The sequence below is a fragment of the Hyperolius riggenbachi genome, chromosome 10 (genome assembly GCF_040937935.1).
Source record: "Hyperolius riggenbachi isolate aHypRig1 chromosome 10, aHypRig1.pri, whole genome shotgun sequence".
Classification (NCBI taxonomy): domain Eukaryota; kingdom Metazoa; phylum Chordata; class Amphibia; order Anura; family Hyperoliidae; genus Hyperolius; species Hyperolius riggenbachi.
Genome location: NC_090655.1, coordinates 223,853,831 through 223,867,943, shown reverse-complemented (window position 1 = coordinate 223,867,943; position 14,113 = coordinate 223,853,831).

Sequence of the window (14,113 nt, the reverse complement as noted above, 5' to 3'; positions counted from 1 at the left end):
CCCCTTAAGTCTGAGCAGTAGAATAAAGCAAGCCAAGCAGCAGACCTAGCCCCGCCCACAGAACTTCCAGCTTTTTTACATTTACACGATCCTTGTTGACGCTCCTTTGATTAGGGTTCACTTTAAAGTGGACCCAAATTAAAAATACAAGATTTCAGAAATAAAATATATTTTCTAAATTAAAATGATAAATAGCAGCCTTTTTTCAGCTGCATGATGACAAATATATTTACATTTATTGGAGGAACCCCTCCCTTCCTTTCAAATTGCCGGGATTTTTCCGGCAAACTGGTGGAGGAGATAAAAAACAAAACACAGGCTGCTACTAATGGTGTCACAGGGGAGGTGATCTCAGCTTGTGTGAGATTTCACATACACAACGCCCCTGTGAGGGAGGGGAGCTGATGACAAACACACCCATGATCTAAAACCTCCTACAAAGCTCAGAAGTAATGGCTGCCACCTGTATAACCCTAGTTATGAAAAGAGAAGGGTGAAAAGTGTAATTTTATTGATGTGTATGTACCGTACTTGAAAATGTATGTATTTTGTAGGTGTAATATACTTTTTGGCCATAAGATGGCGCTAGTGAACACCCGTTATAGGAAGTGTTCACTTTTTTTTTTTTTTACACTTTATTTAATTGTTACATTTCCTGGTTTTGTGAATGGACGTAGCCGCTGTTCGCGGTCACGTCCATTCACTCCAGGCACTGCGATTGGGTAGAGGACCGTTCGGTCTTCTTCCACAATCACCCATCACGGGATCCTGACGGTAACAGTGGCAGTAGCGGCATGCACACGGCAGTAGCAGCGGCAGGAACGCGTGACGTATTAAAATGTCATGTTGCCGTTAATAGCGGTAAGCATGACGTTTTAATACGTTAGGATGTCAATAAATGGTTAAGAAGGCAAACTTCTGTTTTAACATTTCAGTAAGGAGGCCTTTTGCTTCTTTTTAGCCTCTTACACACCCCTATGAGTTATGATTCATCATGAGCTTTTCTAGGCAATCTGTGTGTCTGGTGTGTGATCCAGATACTACTGCAGCCAAAGAGATTAGCAGGACAGCCAGGTAACCGGCAGGGGAGTAGCAATAGGGGTTGCAGAGGTTGTTTCCGCATCGGGACCCTTGGGCCAGAAGCGCCCTGATGGGCCCTCCCTCAACTGCAGTATTCGCTCTCTATTGGTCCTGTGCTCATAATAATTGTATAGATACTTTGAATAGTGGTAATCATTAAACTGTTCCCCATCTCCTTCTTACACTTCTGACACTGTGGTTGCCATTGGCAGGTTTTGGTGCGCTGTATCAATGATTATGTATAGAATGCTTGGGAATGCTTTGCCATGCAAAACTTGCATCAGGGCCCACAGCTCCTTAGCTACCCCACTGGCAACTGGTATCCTTGGCCACCATATTTCTCTCCCATCAGGTGTGCTTTAAAGCAGTAGGATAAGCCATACTATGCCACGAAAAAAAACACATATATGAGTAGATAGTTACTTGATCTACTTACATAACACATGTATTGTACTGTCCATGTTTTGAGTTCAGTGAATTTTATATAGTAAATGAAGAGAATTCTGTTCCTGGTGGGGGCAATGTCTTTTGCCCACAGTTTAGGCTAAATTCTGATGTCATTTCTGCCTTTTACTTTTTTCTTTTCTTCTCCAATCGCTGAGTCACCCCAGCCTTGCTTGTAAAAACAAGTGAGCAGAGGATCATGTTTCAGCTAGGCAACTAGGCAGGGAAATAAAAGGAAGAGGAGGAATATTGTAACGATTGGGGAATTATCTCCGAGGTCAGCGCACAAGCTGTGCGCTGACACTGCGGAAATCCTCCACAAGCGTCTGAATAACAGAACCCAGCTTTGGTGCAATGCACCTGTAGAGGGGAATTCCCATCGGCAGATGGAGCTGTGGAGTGCAGAGGAATTAACCCTCTACACTGCCACAGTTGCCAGATAGGAATTGTACGAGGGGAAGCAATGCAGGGCAAGATAGCCCCTAGTGAGAGAGAGTGAGCACAGAGACAGAATGTATGTATGTCCACCAATCTAGTCGCCACCTGGCGACGGTGAACACACACCAGCGAAGACCAAGTGGAAAAGCAATCGCCAGAATGCCGTTTGCTAATAGGGACACAAGACTGAGTAAAGACAGCATAGATGTAGTAAGAAAGACACCGCAAACCATAACAATCAGAACGCTAAGGAAAATAACAAACGCACTCGCTAAACGTGGTCGCCGCACGAGAAGCGCAACAGCGACAAAACACGTTAATGCCGCGGTCTCCGCACAAAAAATGCAACAGAGACAAAACGCGCCGACCCTGACTAACAAAAGAACACAGAAAACACAAACCAATAAATAACAGAACCGCTTGCTAATCGGTTGCCTTACCTCAGGCAACAGCAAGTGTTTACTCCAGACCGACAGACAGAGAACAGGAACAGGTCAGATGGGATCCACTACTCTTCCGCAAGAGCAAGTGCGATCCACACAAGACAGACAGGAGTAGCCAGTAGCAACTGCAGCTCTGGCTATACTCCTAGACAGAATACAGAGAGATCCACCGCCTCTAACGCTAGGGCGAATGCAATCCAAACAGAGCGAATTCCTGTCAGCCGCCGCAGCGACAGAACAATCGCAACAGAAAGACAGAACAATGCAATACAGATAATAACGATCTACTATGCTAGAAGGAATGCCAGTGCACTCCCAAGGAACTACTCTAAGATAGCAATATTAGCAAACAATAAGCAGAGGGCTGAGACTCCAGGCAAGTTAGCAGGAACAAACCTGCATGACCAGCAGGGAATTCTGGGAGGAAATGGCATTTATACTGCAAGCCATCAAAGGAAGCAGCTAAGCAATTTGCATGACAAGTGGATGCCAATTCCTCACCAGAACAGGAACTCTGCAACTTGCAGAGTGAAGACAGGTCTCTTTTTCCAGGGACCTGCAGCACTCAGACCTAAAAAATGGACAAAAAGCTGTCTGCCTGTGCAGACAGCAGAGCAGATCATTACAAATATATTATAGATAAAAAGAACCCCCAGCATGCAACTGTTTGGCACTGACTACTAAGGGGTCAGTGCTCCTTAAGTATGTGATAACTCCAAATCATAATAGCAGAAAAAGTTTGAAAGTTTTGAATGCAGGATTAGCATCTTTATCACTTAATACACTCAGACCAGTTGCTGTTGAAATTTGATTGTTATGGTGACAATACCGCTTTAAAGTAACAGGGAAACCTCTGCTATCCCATGGTGAGTTGTAATTGGGGCAGTAAATCAGACTATGAAGATACATGAAACATTCCAATGTGGTATGTAGCATTATGTACAAAACTCATTAGAGGTTACAGTGTGACGAAACAGCATAGATGAGATTCCTGCTCAATGCAGCTTAGAGCAATTTAATTCCACTGGTCTTTACTTATTTCAGTTTACAAAAAACAGGAGATACAAGCTCCCTACTCGCTACAGCTTACACAGACCAAGGGGCGTGAAGGTCCTGCTTTGTATAGCTGAAAGGGTCAGGGGGGTATGAGGGTTTAACCAATTACAGCTTTGTGGCCAGAACTACATGAAGACCAGGGGTGATGTGGCTGAGCCTAGATGAATATGTTGGCGCTATGCGCTGGTGCATTGATGGAGAACCTTTGGTCTCAATGTAGTTCTGGCAAGGAGGATTGATACTGGTGCTGTAAGGTACTGGGAGGCCTGTTGTTTCCAGTGAGTATGTTGTATTTTTTTGCAGGGACTACTGAACACGAATGCAGCTGCAAATAATACACTGTAAAAGAGATGTTTGGGGGCTACTAAAAAAGGCTTTGTGGGCTGTAGTTTGGAAACCACTGATATACTATAAGTGATGCTGGAAGGAACGTAATCAGAAAGAATAGAAAACTACTTACTGAAGTGAGAGGGATGTAGTCATATATAGTACAATAATCATGTTGGGAGCTAATATTCAGACAAGGAGCTTCCATGCAGCAAGTGTAGGCATCTCAACACAGCGATAGACTGGGTTTGGCACTGCTGCACAGGGCAGGAGCCATTGTTACTCATTTTCCACACCTGCACTCATCCGCTGACTGGCAGCAAATGTTGAAAAGACAAAAGAGAAGAAGAGCACACACTGTGACGTGTAGAAAGGATAAGCTAAAGCCCTTTTTGGAAAAAATCTCAACTATTAGGTGAGGCTGAGGTACCCGTACGGGCCACCAGCAGTCGTACTTGTGTCTCACTTGTTCCGGGGTCCAGACCTGCAGCAGCGTCCTGGATGGATGAGCAGAGAAAAGGTTAACTTCAGTACCAGGTCAGGAGCTGGGCTTGCGGCAGCATCCGGGATGAAGGGCCAGAAGGTATAGCAGCAGCTGGAGAGCTGTAGCAAAGGTGTGTACCAAGTAATGTGCGGGAAGCTGTGCTTGGCCGGTAATAGCATTTCCACCAGCAGTGAGTGCAGTTAATGAGATGAAACTAAGCGGTGAGAGGCTGGAGAGTTTAATGTAAACTTGTTTATTTTAGCCACACATCACGCATAATCTCTTCTGCGCTTTTAAGCTAGACTCAAATGAATATAAACTATAAATAGACGTAACGGGCTGGGTGGAATATCTGTTCCATGGAAATACAGTATGCTTGGAACTGCAGTATGGCTTGTTTCCTCTCTTCTCTGGATTCAGCTTGTGGGCGGGTCAACCAAGTGTGACCATGTAACACACAAAGTAGGAAGAAGGTGGCCAGGCAGCAGGGAGATATAGAAAGGGAGCTAGTGGTTGACTTATAACTGGATTCTGATCTAAAGCGCTATATTTAGACTTGCCGAGGCACAGCAAAGTCCTGTGTGTGACAGAAGTCAGTACTGCTAAGTAAAGCCTCTTACACACCAGGGCTGTGGAGTCGGTACAAAAATCTTCAGACTCCAACTCCTCAGTTTATGAAACCACTGACTCCAACTTCTGACTCTGGGTACCCAAAATGGCTCTGACTCCTTAGTCAAATACTTACCAGGGCTGTGGATTTCGTACAAAAATTGTCCGACTCCTCAGTTTATGAAATCACCAACTCCGAGTACTAAAAATTGCTCAGACTCCGACTCCACAGCCCTGTTACACACGAACATACACGGTCAGCCGGCAGGGAGATGGATTCGATCTCTCAGGTGACAGTTCAGAGCTGAGGAGCGCAGGCTAGCGACACATTCTGTTGTTATGAAAGGGGGAGGAGGGCCAACAGCTCGGCGCATAATGGAGTGCAAAGGAGTGGGTTGGGTGACTAGGAGAACAATGCCTTTGACCTGCGATTGGATGAGACATCTGATTGCTCGCCGATACACCAAGGGGCATTGAAGTCCACTATATCCACGAGAGCCTGGGCCAGCGGCCTCAACCGAAAACCATCTAGCCTGTGTACAAGGAGTATCCTGTCTGTTTACAGCGAATCTCAATTAGCCTGAACTCAGTGTTTGGTAAATCTGCAAAGGGATAATAAAGAGATAATGTACAATAAGAGGGAAGGGAAGAAAAACTTCAGAAGCAGAAGAAGAAAAATTGAAGGCACCTCTTTTTCAATGCATGAGCACACAGTGTAGATAGCTTACTGTCAGTATAGCTTAAAGAGGAACTGTATCGAAGGAGGGGGGATAAATCAATCCAATCCAGTGAGACATTAAAAAAATAGAAGAAAGATCAAGAAATTATTTGTTCAATTTGATCCACAATCAGCCTGCTCATAATCATTTTTACTACTGGCAGACATGAAAAAAAACAAAACCAGCCATTATAAATAACCACACCCCCTAACAATGCAGTAGGCTAAAATGTTGGCTTGTTATAGATATACATATGCACAGAGGAAGATACTGTGTGAGGAGTTTCCACACAATATCAATCAGACTCCCATGATGATCTATTTGAGAAAAGGTAAAGATTTCTCATGGGAAAAAGGGCATCAGCTACTGATTGGGATGAAATTCAATCCCGGGGTTACAGTTCCTCTTTAAACTATACATATTGGAATGACATACCATTATCTTAACATGGGGATAAAATCCAATACTTAGTGTGTATCAGAACTCATGGTAAAGCATGTGATAGGTTTGTAAGGCTCTAATTTGCTGATGACGATCATGCAAAAGCAGCAATTAATTACATATAGTTACATAGTTATTTTGGTTGAAAAAAGACATACGTCCATCGAGTTCAACCAGAAAATAAAGTACAACACCAGCCTGCTCCCTCACATATTCCTGTTGATCCAGAGGAAGGCGAAAAAACCCCACAAGGCATGGTCCAATTAGCCCCAAAAGGGAAAAAATTCCTTCCAGACTCCAGATGGCAATCAGATAAAATCCCTGGATCAACATCATTAGGCATTACCTAGTAATTGTAGCCATGGAAGTCTTTCAACGCAAGGAAAGCATCTAAGCCCCCTTTAAATGCAGGTATAGAGTTTGCCATAACGACTTCCTGTGGCAATGCATTCCACATCTTAATCACTCTTACTGTAAAGAACTCTTTCCTAAATAAATGGCTAAAACGTTTTTCCTCCATGCGCAGATCATGTCCTCTAGTCCTTTGAGAAGGCCTAGGGACAAAAAGCTCATCCGCCAAGCTATTATATTGCCCTCTGATGTATTTATACATGTTCATTAGATCCCCTCTAAGGCGTCTTTTCTCTAAACTAAATAAACCCAGTTTATCTAACCTTTCTTGGTAAGTGAGACCTTCCATCCCACGTATCAATTTTGTTGCTCGTCTCTGCACCTGCTCTAAAACTGCAATATCTTTTTTGTAATGTGGTGCCCAGAACTGAATTCCATATTCCAGATGTGGCCTTACTAGAGAGTTAAACAGTGGCAATATTATGCTCGCATCTCGAGTTTTTATTTCCCTTTTAATGGATCCCAAAATTTTGTTCGCTTTAGCTGCAGCTGCTTGGCATTGAGTACGATTATTTAACTTGTTGTCAATGAGTACTCCTAAGTCCTTCTCCAAGTTTGATGTCCCCAACTGTATCACATTTATTTTGTATGGTGCTAGTCCATTAGTATGTCCAAAAGGCATGACTTTACATTTGTCAACGTTGAATTTCATCTGCCATGTATGTGCCCATATAGCCATCCTATCCAGATCCTGTTGCAATATGACACTATCTTCCTGAGAGTTGATGATTCTGCACAATTTTGTATCATCTGCAAAAATAGCAACATTGCTCACTACTGCATCTACTAGGTCATTAATAAATAAATTGAAGAGCACTGGACCCAGAACAGACCCCTGTGGGACCCCACTGCCAACAGTCTCCCATTTTGAGTACGATCCATTGACCACAACTCTTTGTTTTCTGTCCATTGGCCAGTTCCCTATCCATGAACACAGACTCTTCCCCAGTCCTTGCATCCTCAACTTTTGCACCAGACTTTTGTGGGGAACAGTGTCGAAGGCCTTTGCAAAGTCCAAGTATATCGCATCTACAGCATTCCCAATATCCATATTAGCATTCACTACCTCATAATAGCTGAGCATGTTAGTCAAACAGGACCTGTCTTTAGTAAACCCATGTTGATGCTGAGAAATAAGATTATTTTCTACTATGAAGTCATGTATAGTATCTCTTAGTAACCCCTCAAATAGTTTGCATACAACTGATGTTAAGCTTACAGGTCTATAATTTCCTGGATCTGATTTTTTGCCCTTCTTAAATAATGGGAAAATGTGGGCTGTACGCCAATCCACTGGGACTCTGCCAGTTGCAAGAGAGTCACAAAAGATAAGATAAAGGGGTTTAGCTATAACTGAACTTAATTCCCTTAGGACCCGAGGATGCATGCCATCCGGGCCAGGTGCCTTGTCTATTTTTAATTTATTTAGTCTTGCCTTCACTTCTTCCTGCGTTAAGTATTTAATATTACAGTTAGAAGATTGAGACTCTTCCGCCTCTGTAGTTTGCAAAACAGTGCTGTTTCTTTTGTGAAGACAGAAGCCTAGAAAGCATTTAATAACTCTGCCTTACCTTGGTCATCCACCATTGAGTCCCCCCCCCCCCCCCCCCTCATCCATTAGGAGTCCTATACAGTCAACCTTTCTTTTTTTAGAGTTAATGTACTTGTAAAACTTTTTTGGGTTAGATTTGATATCCTTAGCGTTTTGTTTTTCAGCTTCAATCTTTGCCTGCCTAATTTCTTTTTTTACAATTTTTATTGCACTCCTTATAATTGCTTAGTGCAGCCTCGGTCCCCTCCTGTTTAAAGACCTTATAGGCATTCTTTTTCCTCTTCATTTTATCTTTAACCTTTCTATTCATCCATAGAGGCCTTTTTTTATTCCTAGACATTTTGTTTCCATATGGGATATACATACTACAATATTGATTGAGTATAAGTTTAAAAGCTTGCCATTTCCCTTCAGTGTCTTCCCCTTGTAGTACATTATCCCAGTTCACCAAACTTAGTGCCTGCCTAATTTGATTGAACTTTGCTTTTCTAAAATTCATAGTTTTAGTGGTCCCGCTGCCCCGTGGCCTATCAGTCACCAGATCAAACGTTATCATGTTGTGATCACTATTTCCCAAATGTTCTTGAACCTGCACATTTGATACATTATCTGGTCTATTAGAAATGATCAGATCCAGTAACGCATTCCCCCTAGTTGGTTCAGTTACCATTTGAGTCAAGTAATTATCCTGTAGTGCTGCCAGAAATCTGCTGCTTTTACCAGAATGGGTAGCCTCAATACTCCAGTCAATGTCTGGAAAGTTGAAGTCTCCCATAATTATGACCTCATTTTTACTTGCAGCTTTTTCAATCTGCTGTAGTAATCGCAGTTCTGCAGCTTCATTAATAAGAGGTGGCCTGTAGCATACCCCAATAAGCAATTGGCAACTTTTATTTCCACCATGAATATTTACCCAAACGGACTCCACATCTTCGCAATCTTCCTCCATCTCATCGTTGAGGACAGCTGTAAGAGAATTCTTAACAAAGAGACAAACCCCTCCACCTTTTTTCCCTGTTCTATCCCTCCTAAACACATTGTATCCTTTTAAATTAGCTATCCAGTCATGGCTTTCATCCATCCATGTCTCGGTTATTCCCACAATGTCATAGCCTTTGTCATTCAGAATGAACTCTAGTTCGTCTATTTTATTTGCAAGGCTCCAAGCATTGGTTACCATGCACTTTATATTTTTACCACCACATTTACCAATTTTGTTTACATGAAATGGGCTACTTGAATTTTTACCAACCTCAATCTTTACACTGTCCCCACCCCCCATAATGTTAGGCTCCCACTGTCTTTTTACCTCATCTTGTCTACGTATTGAGACTTTATCCTCCCGCCTCCCCCCAGATCCTAGTTTAAAATCTCCTCCAACCGTTTAGCCATCTTCTCCCCCAATGCAGCCCATTAAGGTGCAGCCCATCCCTGCTGTAGAACCTGTAGCCGACTGCAAAGTCTGCCCAGTTCTCCAGTAACCCAAACCCTTCCTTCCTACACCAATTTCTCAGCCACTTATTTAACTCCCTAAGCTCCCTCTGTCTCTCAGATGTAGCACGTGGCACTGGCAGTATTTCAGAAAACACCACCTTGGAGGTCCTTGCTTTAAGTTTATCTCCAAGTACCTGAAAATCATTTTTGAGGACCTTCCATCTCCCACTAACTTTGTCATTGGTGCCAATGTGTACCATGACAGCCGGGTCTTCCCCAGCCCCACCCAGTAATCTGTCAATTCTTTCCGCTACATGCCGAACCCGAGCACCCGGGAGGCAACAGACTGTACGGCATTCACAGTTTCTTCGACAGATTACCCTATCTGTGCGCCTAATAATTGAATCCCCTACCACCAGTACCTGACTAGCCTTAGCTGCACTCCTATTCCCTTTCTCGTTACAGCAGTCTGCCCCTTGGTTGCTAAGGAGCACATTCTGCTGCAGCATTGCTACTCCTGAATCATCCTCCCCAATATTACGCAAACAAGCAAACAAGCATTACCATTTGGCAAAGATCAAAGTCTTGTAAAGCCATCAGCTAATCAAACTGAACTGCTTCTCCATGAATTCTCATAGACACAAGCATCACTATAAGCAGTGCAAGTATAGAGTACTGTATTATTTGGCTGGAGACACACCGGAGAGCGTTTTTTGGGTCTTTTTTTTTGTAAACGCTCCCATTGACTTGCATTAAAATCACGGAAAAATTGCAGCAAAAGCAATATTTTGAAAAACAAGTGTCCAGAAAAGTATTGCCTGCTCCGAGTTTGCATTCCAGCATGGTAACAAAGAGAACGGCCATGCCGCCACATGGCTGAACAGATCCGATGTTTAGCACACCTAGACCCATATGCAATTCACTTTTTCACCTGAGTTTTCTCCTAGGTGAAATTTTTAAACTTGTCAATAAAATGCCTTTTAAATCACCAACAAGCAAACAAATACTCAAAATATTTTTGTAGTACTTTTTCACCTACTTATTGGTACTTTTTCTATTGCAAAATCCTAAAAAGTTGTCATAAATCAAAGATGAAAAATGATCTCCAAGGTGAAAACTCAGTGAAAAAGTGAATTGCATATGGCCCCTGGAATGCAGTATCAGTAAGGGCTCATTTCCACTAACGCGAATTCGCATGCAAATTCGCATAGCAGTACAAGTGAATGGGACTGTTTCCAGGTATCAGGATTCCTTTGCGTTTTTCTGTGCAGAAAAAATTCGCATGGCAGAGCCATCAGAATTCGCATGTATTTAATAGGAAATTCGCATGAGGTTTAGTATGCGAATTTTCATGCGAATTCGCATAGAAACAATGGGAAAGCACAACAGCACTGCTATGGTTAAATTCGCATACATCGTCATCCATGCGAATTCGCATGAAAATTCTCATAGAAATTCGCATCCGCATGTGAAATTTTACCGCGGCGATTCGCACTGCACAAGTGGAAATGCAGCCTAAAGCCCATACGTGTAACCAGCGTTCCAAGCTGTGTCCCTCTACTGCTACCCTCTGGCATCCTGGATGTTCTGAAGGGCTGCTGAAAAAAAGCCACTGTTACCATTCGGCTATATTACCTTGACAAACGGACCCGCCGTGGCCCCGAAACAATTGTTGGTTTACCTGGAATGGATTATTGTCACCATGTGTGAATAAAGCAAGCATTCATTCTTCTGATACTGAGTGTGCGGACCTCTGGGATTGTATTGGATGATCCAAAGCGTTGCTAAAGAAAGCCGCTGTGTAAGCAAAAGCACTGGACTCCCACATCTGCTGGTGGCGGCTGGAAGGAAGCTAGTCTAAGGAGTTTGTGTCGGGAAGGGAGCTGTGTGGCAGTGTGTTTGCGTAGCGGTATTCTGCTATAGATTAGTGTAAGTAGTAACCTGAAGGATCAGGCTCGGAGTCGGTTTATTGTCAATAAACCTATATCTAGGTTATTGTAGAGCAGTGGTCCTTAACCACTTCGTCCACAGGTCAGTAGATATACGTCCTCTGGGACTTCATCTAAGCCACAGGTCAGTAGAATCTACTGACCTGTATTGAAGCAGTGCTGTGCAGGATTGGGCTTGCTCCTGTGCACATTTCTGGCACTATCTGATGCAGGACTAATTGGTGAACGGGAATATAAGTTTCCTGAGCTAATGAGATTGATTTTTACCATTAAAAATACTTTTATTTTCTCATTCATAGTGAAAAACACACTTTGTAGCATTATTTCAGAATCAAATATCTTCACCATAAATTGTGACAGGAACATAATCTAAGTTTTGTGATAAACAGTAGAAACAGCCAAACAAAATGTGTGTTTTTTATCTACAGTAGCACTTTTTATTTTTAAACGGGAATTGGTAAAACTGAGAAATACATGTTTTTTCTATTTTTTTCTTTGTTTTACCATTAAAATTCATAGAAAACAAAATTGTTTGAGGAAAAAAATGGCATACTATGAAAGCCTAGTTTGTCTTGAAAAAAACAATATATATTTCATTTCTGTGTCATAAGTAGGGACAAAGTTATTTCTGATTAAATAGGGACATAGCTAAACTGTCAAAACTGCTCTGGTCAATATGTTGAAAACAAGGTCTGGATGCGAAGTGGTTAAACTAAGGCCTGCGGGTCGAATGCGGCCCCCTGAGACTTTTTTACTGGCCCCCACACACAAAATGTATTACTTATAGATGTCGCCCACTGCATCTTTAAATATTGGTGGCCCACATATAGCATAGCAGAGCTGGCACCACCCTTCCACATGGAAGACAGAAAGCCGTGTTGGGGGGCATTCTATCTGCATATGCTGTGTTGGTGGCATAATATCGGCTCTGGATAAATGGGAGACGGGAGGACTGCCCATGTTAAAAGGCGCTGTCTACAGTACCTAGGTTCAATGTAAAGTTTTTACACATCATTTTATGTATTCTCCGGCCCCGCAGCAGTCTGAAGTATGTTGACCCGGCCCTTGATCGAAAAAGTTTGGGGACCCCTGTTGTAGAGTGACACAGCTCAAACGCTGGTAACCTGTCCGGGCTCTACCAGCACTGCACTCCAGGTGAGACATTTCCTACTAAAGCATTAGCTCATCTGGCCATAGTCTCACAGTGTGCTCCTTTTTTGTTATTTTTTTGACAGGTTTCACAGCACCTTGTGTACAGGAAGAGCTGCACCTTTGCTCTTAGGTGAAAGGAGAACTTTAAAGAGTAACTGTCGGGTATAAAATAAAAAATCAATTCTTTATTTTTATCTGGTAAATAAGTAATAAGGATGCTAACTAGGCAATCCAAAAGTTAAAATCTCTAGTACTTTTCTTGTTTATAAATTATCATTCCCCAGTTTACCCGACTGTTATTTGGTACGTTGCCGCAAAAATGAAGTTGCCGGGCATGCTGGGTTGTCCTTTTTTGCTTCTGTACATCTGAGGGGAAATAAAGAAGCAAAAAAAGGCAACCCAGCATGCCCTGCAACTTCCTTTGTGCGGCAACGTACCAAATAAGAGTCAGGTAAACTGGGGAATGATCATTTATAAACAAGAAAAACAATAGCAATTTTAACTTTTGGATTGCCTGATTAGCAACCTTATTACTTGTTTACCAGATAAAAATAAAGAATTGATTTTTGATTTTATGCCCGACAGCTACTCTTTAATGAAAAGGGGAAAAAATAAATTGATACATTGCAAAGTGAGAAGTTAAAAATAAGAGATATCAAGAAATCATTCATATTCGTCATGTAATTCGTTCATGTTTGATCCACAATCAGCCTGCAGGTAATCATCTTTACTACTGGCAGACATGAAATAAAAACAGTGCCAACTGCAATAATTTATAACCACACCCACTAATAATGCGATAGGCTAAAATTATTTTTTATAGATATGCACAGAGGGAGATACTTGTTGCTTGGCAGTTGAAAACAGCTGTTATTTCCCACAGTGCAACAAGGCTCATAGACCGGAAACTCTCAGGACCTAGGTGCTGACATCACATTGTGGGAGGGGGTTTCACCACAATATCTGCGATACAGAGCCCGCTGATCTGTCTGAGAAAAGGTAAAGATTTCTCATGGGCAGGGCCGGGCATAGGCTCCAGCCTAGGCCTGAAAGATAAATCGAATTTAAACCGAAATCGTGATCACCAAGATCACAATTTCAGAATCGTCAGAGTGGCAATTATCGTGATCATGTCATTTCCACATGGGGGAAGTTTGTATAAGTGGCTTAACCTCCCTGGCGTTTTATTAAGATCGCCAGGGCAGCTGCGGGAGGGTTTTTCTTCAAATTAAAAAAAAACTGTTTCATGCAGCCAACTGAAAGTTGGCTGCATGAAAGCCCACTAGAGGGCGCTCCGGAAGCGTCATTCTGATCGCCTCAGGCGACCAGAATAAACAAGGAAGGCCGCAATGAGCAGCCTTCCTTGTTTTGTTTACCTCGTCGCCATAGCGACGAGCGGAGTGACGTCATGGACGTCAGCCGACGTCCTGACGTCAGCCGCCTCCGATCCAGCCCTTAGCGCTGGCCGGAACTTTTGTTCTGGCTGCGCAGGGCTCGGGCGGCTGGGGGGACCCTCTTTCGCCGCTGCTCGCGGCGGCGATCAGGCAGCACACGCGGCTGGCAAAGTGCCGGCT